This window comes from Carassius auratus, unplaced genomic scaffold (genome assembly GCF_003368295.1).
Source record: "Carassius auratus strain Wakin unplaced genomic scaffold, ASM336829v1 scaf_tig00216407, whole genome shotgun sequence".
Classification (NCBI taxonomy): Eukaryota; Metazoa; Chordata; class Actinopteri; order Cypriniformes; family Cyprinidae; genus Carassius; species Carassius auratus.
This window is the reverse complement of record NW_020528554.1, coordinates 25,954-43,116: the sequence shown is the minus strand read 5'-3', so window position 1 is coordinate 43,116 and position 17,163 is coordinate 25,954. Positions and strand designations below refer to the sequence as shown.

Genomic DNA, 17,163 nt, shown 5'->3' with positions numbered 1-17,163 from the left:
AGCTTTAATGCTGTCAGTCAGAAAAGATGGAAGTTACTATTTGCACTTGAGGGAAGTTTTTTTTTTTAATTATATTATATTACATTATATTATTAATAATAACATTAAATAAAAATTATATTATTTAGAAATAATATTATTTTACTTTTACATTTGATATAAAATACATTTGATTTATTTGTGTAAAATATGCAGAAATTATATAAAAAGGGATTATTATATTTTTGTTTACATAAAATATTCACATTGTATATTATTCGTGTACTATAAATCTAAGATGTATTGATTTTATAAATTGTGTGTGAGTGTGTGTGTATATATATATACACACACACACACACACAGGGGCACAGCACAAGATCCCGGACCCTATGCATATATATATATATAATTATGTATTGCAAAGGACATGTGAATGAATCCGAACACTGTCGTCATGATACTGAATCCATGTAATGAGATTTTTTTTTTTATATAAGCCCCCAAATCTGGTTGAAAGGTTACATTTTTTTTTAACAAAGAGATTATATCGTCTAGGATTTTAGACAGGTTAAATTATTATTTAAAAGGCTCTTAGTTTCTTCTTTTGTTTTAGTAGTGTTTATCTTGAAAGTAAGCACAAGGAAATTACACTGAGTTCACTACATACTACAGTACATAGCCAAAGATATTTGCTCATTATTCATCAAAAACTTGTGCATCGATAGTAAGTCTGTCTTTTCTTTGTGGTAACAGCTTCTGTTCTCCAGTGAAGGCTTTGGAACATGGATGCAGGTATTTGGTCCCATTCAGACACTAAGATCGGGCAGCGATGATAGATCACATTCATTATTCCAATTCATCGCTGAGGATTTCAAGTCTGGATTTTGTGAAGGTCAGTCAATTCTCACTCAGTAAATTATTTCTTGATAAACCTTGCTTACTGCACAGGAGCACCGTGATGCTGGAACATTAAAGATGGATTACCTTATTCAGGTATATTACATCATCATTCTCTGATCCAATGCCATATGAAAGGAAGTAGATACATGCACAGCTTCTTGGCAGTTGTAAACTGTGCAGGTTATAGGGCTGTGGATCAGCTGACTTGAGATCAGTGTTACTGGCCTTCATATACAGACTGCAGAATAGTGTGATGAAGGTTGTCTGAGATCAGCACAAGTATAACCTCTATCCTGAAAGCTTACATTCTTCTTATAGGACAGGTCAATAAGATGAGTTTGGATGGCTTCCAGAGCATGTCCATCAACATGCATTAATGAAGCAGAATGAACGGTCTTGTCAGCAAACACCGGAAATGTAATTTGCCTGAAGATGCTTCATCAGTGTCGTTTAAGCAATTTTATATAGTACCAGCTAAATGACCTTCTCTCTTTCCCAATCTGTCTTAAATCACCTCAATTTAAGATTTTGTAATTAAGAAACAGATTAATTATTTTGTCTGGATATGTTTTTGTGTTGTATTAGTAATAGTTAAAACAGTAGTTCCCACTGTAAATGGAAATCTGCTGAAATAGGATATTCACCCTTGGACTATTTAAGATGTAGATGAGTTTATTTCTTCATCTGAACAGATTTGGAGAAAGGTAGCATTACATCACTTGCTCACCAGTGGATCCTCTGCAGTGAATGGGTGCTGTCAGAATAAGAGACTGAACAAACATAGTTATTTAAAACCGTTTTGGAATGTTTCTGCCTTCAAACAGTGCTTGATCTGTGCATATTTCTCTCCTGAATCAGACAACTTTTTATGGCTTGAGGACTTATTTTTTTAGAAGGGAGGCGAAAGTTTGAATTTAAAAACGTCTTTCACACAGCTTTTCAATTTTTATCAGCTGTTTTTACTCTTATTCCGACGGCACCCATTCACTGAAGAGAATCCATTGGTGAGCAAGTGACGGAATGCTACATTTCTCCAAATCTGTTCTGATGAAGAAACAAACACATCTACATCTTGGATGGCCTGAGGGTGACATATTCAGCAAATGTTAATTTTAGGGTGAACTATTCCTTTAACATTACAGTGCCATGTAACAAATATCAGGCTCTATTTAAGTAATAACAATACCAATTACAATATGTATTCATGTTATCAGAAAAACAAACAATTAGACATAAATAGAAGTGCATGGTGAATTATTCAGTGCATATCTAATTATACTATTAAATATGCACTTTAAAGTATTTTGTTCAATTGAATAACACAATAAAAATCAAGCATACAATCAGAATAATTACGTTTCATGGGAGCCCGCTTAAATAAAGGTATCGATTGCAAGTCGAAACAAGTAAAAACATTACAGGGGACCCTTCATTGTATGGTAAGCTTTAAGGTGGAACACGTCGCCTTTAATTGAATTTCTAACCTAAGCAGGATCTAACCCTTAGCCAATTATAATGTATTAGACAATTATAATGTATTTTCCCTGACCTGATCTACAGTGGCCAGCCATCACTGTGTCGCATGGTTTTGGAGGGTCATTGTTATTTATTTAAGTTTTGCATGCTTAAGATTTACTATTTAATTTCATTTACACAATTACACAATCATAGATTGCACTATTAAACATGCATTTTATTATATTGTATTGTACATTGCATAGGCTACTGACTAGATGTATATATATTGAATATATTGTCATTATACAATTTCCTGTATAACTGACTGATATACCATGTTAACTGTGATTTTTGAAGCTTCAGTGTCTTCTAAGTGTAACATAAACCTGAATTCTGATTCTGATTAAACAATGCTGGACCTCGTACTTCAACTAATTACGTAAATGGACAGGACCTGTCATGAGACAATAACTATTCCCTAATAGAATTTGCCCCCAAGAGCAATTTAATTTTCTCTGTTGCCCTCTCTTGAGGTCTCTTCGTCTCTTTCTGTCTTTCCTTTGCAGGGAAAATGGGGGGAACGGCTTCTGACATTGACGGTCCAGCCTTTATTTACTCTTTTCGAGGAATAGAAGCCACCAGACTGATGTAGACAGGTAACGTTTTTGTCTTTGTAGTCTTTCTTTGTATTTGTGGAACGAAAATTCTAGATCGACTTCCTGCCACCTCGAGCGCTGTCCAGCACGTATACTGAGCGTAGAAATGCCACGCGAGTGACGCGCGTGGTTTGCGCGACGTGATGTGCTTCTTTAAGGGTGCAAACTTTCTTTAGTTTCGTGTCGTATTCGAATCGTATTTATTTTTATTTTTATTTTTTTTGCATATGAAAAAAAAATGACATTTGACATGTAGGCTATTATTCAGTACGGGAGACTGATAATTATTTGTTTGTATATTTGTTATTTGTTTGTGTCAGAATAAGAATAATATTCTCGTATTTGTTTGCAGCAAAATAAAGTTTTAGAGTTTGGCAACTTCTGCCTAAATGGTGTAAATTACAGGCAAGTACAAAGAGCGCTGTTGTCAATCCGGACGTGATTTGTAGTAGCCTAATGTTAGAAAACATGGACGTTTAAAATGTAATGTAATTCTAAAATTTTAAGTCAACAAACATAATTAGAAACATTTATACATTAATCCTATTTTGTGCAATATTTGTGACTCAAATACAAGTACACTGGAACCTTTTTCTTGCTTGCTTGCTTTCTTTCTTCCCTTGCTTCTTTTTTAAGGATGTAGCCTATATTTACAGAAGTTTTTATAGATGTTACACATCAAATTAACCTGCTGATTCAGATAAAAGCCTACTATATTTAACATAGCCTAAATCACATTATAAACCAGATATAATAAAAAGTATTTTTCTACATATATTTTTTCAATTGTACTATCACCTGAGGAGGGGGAGGGTCATGTATGGTTATTTTAATTCACCCCTGTAGCTCATTTATAATTGTGTGAACTGATTGTGTTTCGTAGTCTAGTCATGGGTGCTTTATTTGATTATAATGATATAACGTGTTACTTTGTGTTCCTGATTTTATTTCCATCTGAATTTCAGTTTATATGTAGCCTAATGTTAACATGCATTTTTCAAAGAATAAGCTCAATGGCCTCACAGGTGAAGGGTTTGAAATCTGATCTATTAATGATCGCATTTTACTGATATGATGGAGCAGCAGCTCGAGGTGTCAGAATGCGGATACTGTGAAATACTGGCAGTGATTAAAGGTTCTCGGGTCAGCGGGAGTCGCACCCTTTCGCTGAATTATAGTGCACAGGTCTCTCGTTGTTCGGACAGGTGCCCTTTAGTGAATTTTATAGTGACTTAAACTGATTTTGTGCAAACGCGTCCACTAACCTATGCGTGGATTAATGCATTTAGTCATGTGGCAAAACACTGAGCATTAAGAGCATTCGCCTGTTGTTTAATTAAGACAAAATTCACATTTTCACTTCACCATCAGTGTGGCCCGGGATAATTCCCATGTCCACCATTGGACCATAGAGAGGGGATCTGGTGAAGCTTAAGGGCTGCTGTGTTTGCCACCATTTAATCAGCTTGATGATCACTTTCATTTAACTAAATTACACTGGAGCCCGTCCGAGTTGTTTAAAACTTGAGATAATCGGACTTTGATGACATCCACGTCTTTGTAACATAACTGTCCATGATTTATAATTTTATACTCTATTTTAATTAAACCAGGCAAGCAGGATTGAAATACGATGTGTATATAAATGAGATTATTTTAACTGTATAGGATGTTACTCCTGTGCCTCCAATTTCAAGTGGAATAATTTAGGATGTTATTGCTTTTAATTTGTTATTATTGGTGTTCTGAAACAAGAGCATTAACTGCTTTCAACAAGACTGAGAGATTCAGTTGAGAATCAGTTAAGTGTTGTGAGTTGGGTAGAATTGTTTGTTTGAAGGTGGATACAATTACATAATGCATTTGGATCGAACTGAAAAGAATTACGAAATGATGAAACTAAACGAAAAGTTAAAAGCCATTTGAAAGACTTAACCTAACCTTTTTTAATATAAAATGATGTATAAATATGCTACTATTTATCATTTACAAATTCCAATAAAAACTACAATTTGCAGTAGCTTATATTCAGTTTGGTCTGTCGCGCATCAGTCTTTTACAAGCCTATACACTCTACAAAAGCTGTCACTAGTACTGTACCTCAAAAGGTACACTTTTGTGGGTTCTAATATGTACACTTTAAGTACTAATATGTACTTAATATAATAGCAAATATATACTAATATAATACCAAAATGGACCATTAAGGTACAAATATGCAGTGACAGATTTTGTACCTTTATTTCTGAGAGTGAAGCCTATATCTTCTTGAGTCTACGCATCTCAGAGCTTCCAGAACATATATTGTAATATAAAAATGAATGAGCACGAGAGGAGTGAGGTATAATAAAAAAACCCTAAAGACATACGTGATGCAGGCTACGTAGAAAAGCAGCGAGACTGACGATGATGAGACTGACTGCTCCACTCTGAAGCTCGTTTTGATGAAGCGGTGACTGTCAGAGCTCGCGAGCGCACGCGCCGCATCATACTGTCCATGAAGAGAATTGGAAGTGAAGACTGAGTTCATCTCGCTTGAACTCCGCTCTCTCCGGAGGGAGAAAAGCTCGAATGAAACAAATCCTGCCAGGATCGACTGCTGGTAAACAACATAAAGGCTTACTTGAGTTTATATTCTTAGCGAACGCATTCAAGGCACTGTTGAGAGTGTTTGCTGTTCTGTTCAGATCAACAGGACAAGAGAGCTATTCTGCGTAACAAAAAAGGATAAAAATAAACAACTAGGCTACTTTTAAATAAAATTTTAACTAATGTAGTAGGCTATAGGCTCGTTCACGGATGGAGTTCAAAAAATTGTAGGTTATCTTGCTGTTGAAATTTTCTCAGTACGTGGAGGATAATTTATAACTGTAATTCATACTCTTCTTTTTTTTCTTTCTTTTTTTTAAATTTCTTAGATTAAAAAAAGCCTTTTAAAATAATTAACATTTTATTATTATTTTTCAATTTTACAGTAGGTCTTTATGTTAAGGTAACTTACAGGCAATCAATTAACAGGGTTTACTAACATTTTATTTCTTTTTTTTTAATTATAATTATTTTTACAGTCAAGCTTTGCCATGTCTACGTAGGCTAACGTTACATATCCAAATACATCAAAATGTATGTATTCGAGGTGTTTACGTAAATATCCACTAAAGCAATGCTGAATTAAAACTACGTGTTAAATACTCACGTAGGCCTAATATTTAAATTACTTAATTGACTGACCCATGCCAGGTCACAAAAGAGTTTAAAAACAATTCAGATCCTGAGGTTTCAGTAGTGCCACTGTATTTATCATCGTCACTTCCTTATCGCTTTTTCCACTTACCTGAGAGCGCAAGACGCACAAGTTCCCGCCTCTCTCGTTCCCGTCCACGCCTCCCATTGGCCCCCGGGGGAGTGACGCTTGGGCCGCCCCTGCAGTGTGAATGAATCAAGCGTTTTGTGTGACACACAGCGAAAGAACACACGGGCGCCCAACTATTTCACGAGGATAACCACAGGCGCGAAGGACTGTAAAGGGACACTATCCGGGGAGGAAAATTATTTCACGCACATCTGAGATTCTACGACCTCCGCGAGCGGGTGCATGTGCGCGTTTTACCGGACTGGATGAAAATGATGCAGAGTGCGGCTGTGTTGCCCGGCGAGAGCGCGGTGAAGGGTCTGCCGGACATCCTCGGAGTGCAACTGCAACGTAAGAGCTTTTTCTTCTCCTTATTGATTAGTTCATCAGAATATTGGCAGGCCTCCTCCGGGCGTCTGCAGGCCACCACTGTTGAATAACATGCAGCTTTTAATTAAACTCCACTGGGGAATTAAATGTGAGCTACTAATTGGGTGATACAATTTGATCCGACGCATAAAGCTTTATTCTTTATGCACTAAATAGCTTTAACTGTAGATATCATAAAATTTTGTTCGTGCATTAGATCCAAAATATAATTTTATAAGAACCGATGAATGTTCTTCTTCTTGAATCTGGTCGTAACTGAGCTCTGGATTAAATGTCATGCATCGTAAAAAATCGGTTTGTGTGCTTTATATTTTCACAAAATAAAATAAATAAATAAATCCAACCTGACTGCTTGTTAATCAGACTAAGGTTAGATCGCACAACTGTCTGTTGCATTGCACTTCTTTTATTAAGATGTTTGTGTTGTGGTTGGGAACAAAGAAAGAAAAAAAGCAATTAATCCGATTTTAATATAACCCAGTAGATAAATGGAGCAACGTGCATATTATTTGTCTCAGTGAAACAGAGATTATAAAACCAGCTACATTACATGAACATTTAATATAAAAATAAATACCATTGCCTATTATCTTTGCATCTGGTCCTTATCAGTCGTAAATTAATCTGTGTTAGGCCTATATAATCTGATCTCACAATCAAGATGGAGTTTGAATTGGATAAATTCCTGACCTAATTATTCAGCTTCAGAAATGTACAGATGGACTTCACCTTTCTCGGAGCTGGCTTTTTTTACTTCTTGCAACTTTCTGTTGCAAAGAAAAGAAAAAAACAATTGTCACTAGATCCGTGCATAATAATAACAAAGGGCATTTACCTGAATAAAATGCTGGAAAATACTTTGAAAGAAAACGAACCACTTTATTAAGCCTATTTTGTTTTTTGAAGAATGGCCAAAAGGTTAAGCAGACAATATATAGGTCTGTCAGTGGAGAATGCTTAATTTCATTAAATGATAGTAGATTAAAAGATATTGCTACTCAACCCCCCTTGGCGTATAAATGATGGATTATGTGATGATTGTTTTAAGAATGCATCTAAATATAATTATTCAAATGGATAAGGTGCTTTTAAAACAACATATGGGCAATTATGTAAAAAGAAAACAGAAAATTCAAGTCTGCACGACAACGAGATCTTAATGAGAATGCGTTGAATGATAAAACAAAGGTTTAAAACCAGTATCGGACAAAACGAGTGTCAATTGGTATATTTCAGAAACATACGTGAAGGCCTGCAATGGTAGCCATCTTTTAATTGACTTGCTAATCAAATACATCCAGTAAATGAGTGTTAAAGGCTGAAGGCGGTTGGGTGAGTGAAGCTGCGCTGGGCGCTGTTCCTTCAGCACCACACGAGCCTGTAAGAAACCGTCACACAGTATCATGAACACAGGCATTTTAACGGAAGAATGTAAAATACTACGGTACAAAATGCTAATAACCTGTCAATTAACTTACCAGAAACGATAAATATATTTTATATTTTAAAATAAAATATATATATAATTATACCATAAAATACTGGAAAATAAATTATAGTTTAATGGCACAAAAAAAAAACACAAGATAACAAGGCTACACATACACTTAAATGTGTTTTGGGTAAAATAAAAAAAACGTAAAAATAAAATACATAATGCCTATTAATTTATGGGAAAGGGGCCTTCCCAGAAACTCGTTTGTTTGCGTTCTATTTAAAAAGTAGACTAATGTTTTTATAATGTATGATATGTTATTTACATTTATTTTACGTATTTATGTATTTTTTATTTTAAAATTATGTTATTTAGTTATTGTTTTCCGCATTATTATAGTGTTGATAGTGTTTTGTGTTTGTGAAGGTAACATTGTTCTGTCATTGTGATATTATAGATTGCAGTAGAGGACTATTTTGATGAACTTTTAGACATTTGCCCTACTTTAACGTGACGCATAAACACTATTCATGATTACGCATTTAAGCACCTGCTGAAATATTTTTTTTTTACAATAATAATATCCTCTCATGTCATATTAGAATATCTTGCCTATGTTAAATCCATTAAAACAGTACTTGTGATAACTTGACGACAGAAAGAATAGAGGATCAGAGGTCAAATATCGATATTGAATGTCATGATATTGTGATTTGAAGAAATTATACCGAGTATTGCTGGTATTGTCTGAACCCTTAAACGGATTTCTTCTGTTTGACCGAATAATATAAATTGTATTTATCGTTACTTTAATCTATGTTTGTTTTTATATTTTGGTTTTTGTGCTTGTTTTGTTCGAGCACTTGTCTTGAGCAACAGTCTAATTGAAGTGACAGACTGTCTCTGTTAAAGAATCGATGGACCAGTTATATGATTTCAATCTCAATGTCCTCATATCCTCGCCTATTTTCTTCTGAAATATTGATTATTTACCAACAAATGGACATCTTTCCTCACCTGTCCAGCCTTTACCGGTCCCATAGGTTGTCTCCTTGAAGGTACTTCAAATTTGCTGTCACAATCGTTAACGTACGTTAATCACATGCACAATAATAATTACATGAATTACAATAAATACATTTTATTAAAATGAAAAGATATTTAATAAATTTATAATTTCATTAGCATGATATTATTAATAATATACTTTTATTTGTATTTATTGTTTTCTTTTTCAGTGCAGTTGACATAATTCTTTGTCGAATTTTTATTGATATGTCCTTTAATTTTTTACAAATATTAAATAATAAAATTTTTTTAAAATACAGGTTTCGTAAGTATTTTCCCCATCACTTACATCAACAAAAAGGTTGTTCGTTTCTACATAATGCACACGAGCGGAGTTGGCTTAGTAACATGCTAAAAAACGTTCGAGTCAAGCAACTTGCAATTCTATATTTTCATGTCACTTTATTTAACAACTTTCCGTAGTATGATCGTTACTGCGTCTATTCCCATTACAGATTATACGAATAGGCCTACATATATGAAGCTTGAACCATGAATTCACAGTAATTATATTCATTTGAATGTGTAATGTAAGGCGATCCAACATTATAATGTACCATATTTGTTATAGACTTATAAGAAACCTATTAGAATTGTCTGTAAGTCTACCTTATTTACTTAGTTAAAATCAAGCTCAGTATTTCTGTAAGCACATTTCTAATCGCTTTCTGACCGTGTGTTTCTCCAGAGATCCCTCAGTGTGCAAGTTGCAGTCAACACATCCTGGATAAGTTTATTTTGAAGGTGCTGGATCGACATTGGCACTCAAAATGTCTCAAGTGTGCCGACTGTCACGCGCTCCTGGCAGACAAGTGTTTCTCTCGCGCGGGGAATGTCTACTGCAAAGAAGATTTCTTCAAGTGAGTCCATGCTCTGTTTTTCAGTTAGCATTCACTCTTTGGCCTTATGTCTTATAGCAATATCTATCTATCTATCTATCTATCTATCTATCTATCTATCTATCTATCTATCTATCTGTTTGAAAATTAGCTTAAATAATTCAGATAAATATTTAAGCACATAATATTGTTAATGAATGCAAAACAAGATGTCTTTTATATAAAAAAATAATAGTTTTTATGAATATGATTTTTTAACAATGTGATATAGATCAAATAACCTTTGCTTATCTAATTAAATAAATGCATAATTTAAGTCATTAATGGAGCAACATTTTATGTAGGCCTATAGTTATACAGTGCATCTTTGTAAATAATACGATGAGCGATTTTATTTAATATTGTTTCAATCACAATTGGCTGCATGAATTATCAAGGAATGAAAAAGACAGAATCAGAACTTGTCAAGTTGGATTGTGAGACAACAGTTTTGTCAAATCCCTTGTGCTTTTTGGTGCTGTTTGGCACTAGCATGTGTGTGTCAGTGTGTTCAAAGAAAGGTTGCCACATAGATTCTCTGTCATGGTTAATAAAGTCCTGTGTTTCATTTTTCTCATGTCAGGTTAGGAAGCACAGTGTGCTGGAACTCAGCCACAAAGACTGCATGTTCCCAAATTCAATTCCCAGTGCTATATAATAACTCAAGAAAGCAACTTTGCATATTTTTCCAGTGTCTTCCTCTCCTTTCTTTCCTTTTTTATTATTCTTTTTTTACGGTTGGATTTTCCCCTTGGCTTTTAAGGAAGGAAATTAAGTTTGACTTTTATCCAAAACAGGATCAGTTGTGGCTTTTACCAAATCATGTTTGAGAGGTTTTAATGTCACAGGCTTCAATGAGACTTAAAACGCTAGCAAGGCTCAGAGTGGAGGCTAACTTTATTAGCAAGCCCCTGGGGACAAAAGGAGGCATTTTAATGTTAAGACTGTGGTGGTGCGGCTGAGGAGGATGGTGAGGGGGGATGGAGGAGGAAATGCTGGCTGTTCATAAGCGAGGGGGCTGGGCCTCGCCTTCCCGTTAATGTTGCAAAAACTTCACCTTGGTTAAGTAAAAGGAGGGTTTATTTAGCAGTGTTCACACTGTGATTTACAGCCTATTCTGACTCAGTGCTTTATGAGGCATTCTGTACGTGCGTTTAGTGGCCTCTCTCTCTCTCTCTCTGTCTCTCTCTCTCTCTGTCTCTCTCTCCTGTGAATCTCTCTCTCTCTCTCCTGTGAATCTCTCTGCCTCTTCTACATTGATCAAGAACATTTGTCAACTCCAGGGACATGACAAGCACAAACAAAGATGCCGGCTGTAGTATTCTGAGCTTTTGTAACTTATTACAGCCTTCGCTGTTATAAAAAGATTGCTTATGACAACAGCCACAGTTAAATTCAAGATGTAATGATGCTTAAACTCTAAAATTAATTTGGGTAACACTTTACAATAAGGTTTTAATTGTTAACAGTATTATTTAATTAACAACATTAGTTAAGACTGAACAATACTTCTACAGCATTTAGTAATCTAAACTAAAGTTTATTTCCGCATTTAATAACACAGCCCTGCAATGTGAAAAAGAATCTGCTGATTTGCCAAAAATTATTCTTACCTTAATTATTACCTAATTTTGATATATATATATATATATATATATATGAATACTTATATAATCTGAATATGTAAAAATATTCTCAAAATGTATATGTAAAACATTATTAATATCACTATTTGCACACACACAAATATATATATATATATATATATATATATAAAATCCTTTTTCACAAAATAAAATGTTTCATATTATATAAATATAAATGTAGAAAAAGTATATGTCATGTTTGTATTTTCTTTAGTCGCTGACAATAATTGTAACCTTGAAATCAGGATTAAGCATAAAAGAATGTCTGCAGAATAATTGATAAATGTGAAAAATAATCATTGAACAAATGCTTATAACCTGTCTCAAAGGAAAATAGGAATCATATACAGTATTTGTGGCAGGATTAGTTAGTGATTAAGGCATAATACCTGAATTTGAATCTGTATCGAACTGAGGTGTCTTTATTTGTGTACCTGCAGACGTTTTGGGACAAAATGTGCATCGTGCCAGCAGGGGATTCCCCCGACACAGGTGGTCCGGAAAGCTCAGGACTTTGTGTATCACCTTCACTGCTTCGCCTGTGTTATGTGCAGCAGGCAGCTGGCCACCGGTGATGAGTTCTACCTCATGGAGGACGGGAGGCTCGTGTGCAAGGAGGACTACGAAACAGCCAAACAAAATGGTGAGCTGTTGTCTTGAGATCTGTGTAAACATTGCTCTCTTGAACCATCAGTTGGTTGTTCTTGTTATGCAAGACATTTTGAGCTTTGTAACCTTGAAAAAAAAATCTAGATAGCTGGATAGATAGACATTTTAATTAGCAGATATTATTAATATTTATATACATAAATTATTCCAGTTGCTACTGACCCATTAGAATTGTAGCTGTTTGTTGAACTGGTGGTATTTAGATGCATCGTCCCAGACTCGGCACACATCACTGGATTTTCTGTCCCAATTGGAAATCATTCTGACAGCAATGTTCAGGAGTGGAGAGGGTGTAATTAACTTCTTCTTTTACAGTCATACAGAGACACCGAGAGATCAGAGGAGGCAACAGGATGGTAGTAAAGGAGACAAAATCATCATTAACTACAGTCTAGTGGGGTCTCAGTGTCTGGGATATTAAGTCCCTCTGTGATCTGACCTCTCATGGATCTGCCTCTGAAAGCCCCTCACACTGTATTTATGGAGATTTCTGTGGGCTGTTGATTGATTATATTAAGTGATGCAATGCACTTTTATAGTAGGGGCCCCAATAACTCGCACTGACATGCCATTCTCACAAGAGATTTATTCCCTCTTCCGCCACAGTGTGACAGTTTCAGGAGAGTATCGACTGGCCATGTGTGAGCACTTCCAGTCAAAGCATCGCACAAACTCTTCTTTACTCGTACCTCATGGTAGATGAGCTCCTGACATTTTTCCTCATGCTTGAGAAATTTGCTCCACTTCAACATTGAATCAGTGTAGCTGAATTAAAAATAATAATAATTCACTTTTTTTGAGTTCAGTTCAGTCCTGCTCAGACTATCTTTCACCTTTATGCTTGTGTTTTTCATTACGACAGTTATTTAAGTTCATTTCAAAGTTAAAAGTTGGTTATTTAAAATATTATAAACTTCTTATGACACACTTTAGTGTTTTATTGCTTTATGTATCAGCAAAGATGTTATAAAATATTTTATATATGAAATAGATTATTTTTAATGGAAGAATCCTAGAAAACAAAATGTATCATGGTTTCCACAAAAATTATTATGCAGCACAACTGTTTTTAACATTGATAATAATAGGAAATGTTTTTGAGCACTAAATCCAAAGGCAGACAGGGGCATCAATTACAATTCTGTTTAGCAGCACAGAAAAGACAAAATGTTAATAAGTTCTTCAAATCTGTGTGTTACAGATGATTCAGAGACAGGAGCAAAACGTCCACGGACCACCATCACAGCCAAACAGCTGGAGACGCTCAAAAGTGCCTACAAGAACTCACCTAAGCCAGCACGACATGTTCGTGAGCAGCTCTCCTCCGAAACAGGCCTGGACATGAGAGTGGTGCAGGTGCGGCGACTATAAACCACAATTGAAGCTTTAAAGTGTGTAATATGATTAAATGGCTATCTGTGTCTTTACTTTACTCGTCTGTCCACAGGTGTGGTTTCAAAACAGGCGAGCAAAGAGAAACGGCTGAAGAAGGATGCTGGGCGGCACCGCTGGGGTCATTTCTACAAAAGTGTCAAACGCAATCGAGGGTCCAGTAAGACAGAGAAAGAGAGCTCAGCCGATGATGCAGGACTCAGCGATAGTGAGCTTAGTTTCAGAGGTAAGTCTGTTTACATCTCCCACGATGCCTTGCTTTCTGTCTTCTCTCTCCTCTTTGTATTCGTTTCAGAAACTTTTTTTTTGTTGTTATTCCCGTTCATGCATTAATTTGCCTTTTATTTTGAAAATATGCCACTTGGTGGATTGTTTGGAATATTCCAATGAAGTTTTCTGTTCGGTTTCTGCTACGTGTTTGGTTTTTAATGATTATTTAATTTTTGTCAGCCCGTTTTGAGAACTCATAAAAGTCTAGAGCCACTTTCAAAGAGAGGCCATGTTACGAGAACTGAAAGCAGCGATGCACAAACTCTATAAAATTGGTGAAGCTTTTAGTCAATTAGAGAGGAAGCTCGCAGTGCCTTTGTTGTTGTTGAAAGAAAGAAAAGAATCTGCTTGTGCCCCTGTGAGTACAGAAAGTAAATGACAAATGCTCATCGCGTCTCAGATATTTCCAGACGCATGTAATCCCCTTTTTAAAATGGATATTAATGAGGTCTTTGTCATAACTTCTTCCGTGTGTAGGAGCATCTATACACTACCATTCAAAAGTTTGGTGTCAGGAAGATTTTCTTTGTGTTCTTGATCAAATTTGCTACGTATTACAGTTTAAAATAACTGTTTTCTGATTTAATTTATTTTAAACTGTAATTTATTTCTGTGACGGCAAATCTACTTTTTCAGCTTCATTACTCCAGTCTTCAGTGTCACGTGATCCCTCAGAAATCATTCTAATATACCTCAAGAAATAGACATCAATGTTATTATCATCAATGTTGAAAACAGTTGTGCTGCTTTTAATGCATCCTTGTTAAATAAATGTAATAATTTCTATAAAACAAAATTAACTCACCCCAAACTTTTGAACAGTAATGTACACCGAGGTTTTACAAGAAAATACTATTTCATTTTCACTACTTCAAAGTTTCACTTTTAATTCAATGTTACTTTGCATTTCTTTGTAAATAGTTGTGCAATTTACTAGCAATTTCTGAGTGAAAAATACATACATTCTACATACATAAAAAAATTTTTTCAGTGTAGTTATTTTTTTGTTGAAACAATCTTAACACTGATTTTGTCTCCTCTCACCAACAGAAGACCAGATCCTGTCAGACCTTGGTCATGCTAATGGCTTGTATGGAAGTGTCGGAGACATCACGAATGGCAACATGCTCAACGGGAGCTTCTCCTTGGAGGGGGGCGGGCAGCCTTACCATGACCTGCGGGCAGGAAGTCCCTACGGCCTGCCACAGTCCCCCTCATCCATCACTTCCCTCCCAGGCCACACCCCCCTGCTCAACAACTTAGGCTTCAACATGGACAGCATAATGGGTCAGGGCATTCAGCCCAGCGTAGGTCAAGCTCTGAGAGCAATGGCTGGGGGACCCACCTCTGACCTGTCGACAGGAAGCAGCACGGGCTACCCAGACTTCCCCACCAGCCCTGCCTCTTGGCTTGATGAAATGGACCACTCCCAGTTCTGAGGGCAAAGGTCATAATTGAAATTGCAGTACTATAGACAAGAAATTTGACGATTTTATAGACATCTTTCCCAGAATTGGTGACATTTGTGTGGCAAGGCCCAAAACGTCACCTACTTTAACACGGTGGCCTGACCTTGCTGAATGGTGCGCTGATACGAGCAACCCACCGTGGAATGTTTGCGCTGTATCATCATTTTGTAAGTCATATTTTTTCATCGTTCTCAAAACTGGATTGGATGATATCCAGCATGAAATTGTGTGCAGCTGCGAATGGCGTTCATACCCCAGACCACCCTGGAAAAACAATCACAATCCACCACGTTTTTGAGAACAAGAGGGTCCATGCATGTTTCTGAATGAGGAAGAGAACCGTCCCACGATGCACTTTACTGTATGTTCCTCCTCGACTGCACACGGCAGGCTGATTACGGGAAATAGAGGAGCGCACCGAACAAAGACTGATATTTAAACAAGTGGCACAAGTGTACTGTATCTTTCCTACTTACAAGGGTTTGGGATTTTAATGGTTGAAACTTTCTAAACGGCTCTACTAGAGATGGCCCTTCACATTAGGTCTGAAGAATAGATACAAATTATTTTTAATAAGTATGAATCCGCATGCACTGCTCTGAGTTGTCATAAAAATCTCTGTCAATGGTCCCTTGTTTGTTCAGTGTTTTTCCGTTAACGTCCGACATTCTGCCTCAGCAATGAAACAAAATAAATAATATAAAAGATTAAAGTTGAAGTTATTATTTATTTCTGGTAATGTTTAGTATTTTTGATATTGATACAGTTTTTATTACCATCAAGATACCTTTGTTTCCCATTGCCATTTGTTTCCATCATTTCCTACTCATTGCTCCATGAGCAAAAATGGATCTCATACATATGTTTGAATGTGATTTATTTTTGGAGCAGATGAGAACAGTGGATTTCCATTACACAGATACAAGTACTTTAATGGCCTGACCAGTTATTATCAAGCAAAACACGTGAAAGGGAAACTTACACTGTATTTTTTCTTATTTGACACATCTAAGCAACAAATAAGAGGCCTGAGCGTTATTTATTCCTGTTGTGGGTACCAATGTCAGTATTATGAAGAGTTGGATCATGGGAAAGAGTACAGTGAGTTGATGTAAAACTATAAAATTTGGACCCACATAATGGTAAACTGAGTGAAGATGACGCTATACTTAAAGCGCAAACATATAAGCTAACAAAGGGACAAATTGAAAAAAGAAAAATATTCATTAAGAAATAATGTTTTGTTGAATCTATGTTGAGTCTTAATGGCTGTAAATTTTGTAAATTCTCAAAAAGTGTCAACAGTCTTGTTTCATGAGCACTATTTATTGCTATGGATCTTTGAAAAAAGAGCACTGAATTAAGGCCTATATGCCTTCTGGCCAATGGTATGAATTGTGTATAGTCAAATCTATATGGAGAAATAAAGCTGAATCGTTTTTGGGTTCCTGCGATGTATTCATTTATTTATTTATTTCACACGCATTTAATACATTTTGAATTTAAAGTTAAACACTTTAGCTTAGTATAACACATAATAGTAGTTTTTGTAGTAAATAGTTTATTCCCATTCAAAGAAACAAATACATTACACAGGC

General features: G+C 35.7%; 1 pseudogene; it reads left to right on the top strand.

Annotated features, from left to right (window-relative positions):
* Positions 1 to 322: 322 nt before the first annotated feature.
* Positions 323 to 16,989, top strand: LOC113098059 (LIM/homeobox protein Lhx4-like; annotated as a pseudogene).
* The last annotated feature ends 174 nt before the right edge of the window (positions 16,990 to 17,163 follow it).